Raw genomic sequence first — 2,058 nt, 5'->3', positions numbered from 1 at the left:
CATTTTTTTTTTAAAATGGAACAAAAAACAAGACAAATCTTAGATTTGCAACCTCGGTGTTGTAGCAAAATGTAAAAAGTGAAGTGATAAGAGGTATTATTTGAGAAAATTCAAACTGTGGCTATAACTTATATAGCTTGCTTAAATGCAATAAATTTGACAATAGTACAACTTTAGTTCAAAATTTAGTCTTTGTTTTTAGTAAAAATATCCGTTTTTTACTTTCTAAAGGGCATTTTTTTCGGTTGTCGTTAACTCAATATATATATTCTAACAAATCAAGTAATGGGAGGCTGCAGAATATTCTTTATGAAATAACAGGCACAATTCGTTGTCAGAAATATTTTTTAAAAAATATGTTTTATGTGAAGGCCAAAAATAATATTTTCGGAGATATTTTCAATGACTGGCACAGATATCATCCGGAAAAAAATCTTAAATATTTGTCCATCTGTTCGATTAATGTATTGTTCAAATATTTTTCTATAAAGTACATAGTTTCCTAGCAGTACTTTATATTACTCTTCTTGGGGCTTAATTTTTCATTACTGTTATTTTTATGTTATAAGAACTTCAATCATATCTAGGATTGTCTTTAGTAAATACAATTCTTATCATCCCAATTTTTTTTGCACATAATAAAAAAAATATTTAAAAAATAGAACTTTAAAATGCAAGTAAAAAAATTGATAAAAGATAATCAATATGTAAGGGGCAAAAAACGAGAATATTTGTAGTTTAAATATCGTTACACAAAATATTTTATTACACATATCGCTATACAAAATATCGTTACACAAAATATTATTTAATCGTCCACATTTCTCTTGCAAAGTTTTTTTATTTCTATTCTTATTACTTCACTTAACTTGTTTGCTGGTTCCTGCGAGACTTTGATATCTTTATCTTTATTTCTTTTTTTTAAAATCATTTATACTGTCGAAAATGTCCATTTTTAGTGATGCAAGTTAAGATTGATGTGAAGTATTTCAGCCGCCTCTGTTTAAAGAATTTTAAATTCCCATGATGCAGGTAAAGTAGATTTTGTTGAATTGTATCAGAAATGAAAGACAAAAAAACTCCATACTTTTATTAATCTACAAAAACATATAGCTTCATGTAAGGTAAACTACGTGTACAGTAGTTTACCTTACATGAAGCTATATGTTTTTGTCATGTAAGGTAAACTACTGTACACGTTTCTTCAATTTTTTGATTTTTAAAATATTATATTATATTATATATATATATATATTCTTTATTTGTCTTGGAAGATTAGGGTGGTAGCATAAAGATGTATTAATTTTCGTTGAAATGAAATGCCTGATTATATGCAGGACGTACTTTAATGATTAAAAATTCGTTAATTCGTTTTATTAATTTTGAATATTATTTTCAGAATTAGCCTTATCCTAATTAATTGTTTTTATCTTGATTTTCAGCCCAAGCTGAAACAACATGACATTTTTTTAATCGGTTCTTTGATCTTTGCAATTTAACTCATAATATAAACATTTTTAAGAGGTTAACTGCTTATTATTAATTAAATGAAAATGAAAGTGTCCTTTTTAACCTGAATAAGTGCTTTAACCGGAAAAAAAGATATTATTCTTACTAATAATTTCTGTGAAATGCCTGAAAGCAGATTCCTGATTTTCCGTTTCAGTACGTTTTTTTTACTATTTTCTTGTTTGTTTGTTTCTTATGGCACTTGCCACTGACAAGCCCACCGTTACGAAGACAGCGATTTAAGCCTGAGGGGAACGTCTCTTATTTTTTATAGCAGCGCCAACTAGGGCCAAGAGTAAAACTTTGCCACTCACGCATCACTCATTCGCTTGCACAACCCCTTTTTACAGGAGGGTACATTCACACATCTCACAGATAGAACAACAGAAGAACAACCATGCCCAAACCGGGACTCGAACCCGGGACGCCCAGATCACGGGGAAGACGCGCTACCCCTATGCCAGGAAGCCGGCACTATTTTCTTTATTTCATTTATTAAAACTCAAGACATTTAAATTTATTAGCAATATGCAATTAACTCTTATGATC

Source organism: Argiope bruennichi, chromosome 8 (genome assembly GCF_947563725.1).
Source record: "Argiope bruennichi chromosome 8, qqArgBrue1.1, whole genome shotgun sequence".
Taxonomy (NCBI): domain Eukaryota; kingdom Metazoa; phylum Arthropoda; class Arachnida; order Araneae; family Araneidae; genus Argiope; species Argiope bruennichi.
This window is presented reverse-complemented; position numbering follows the sequence as displayed.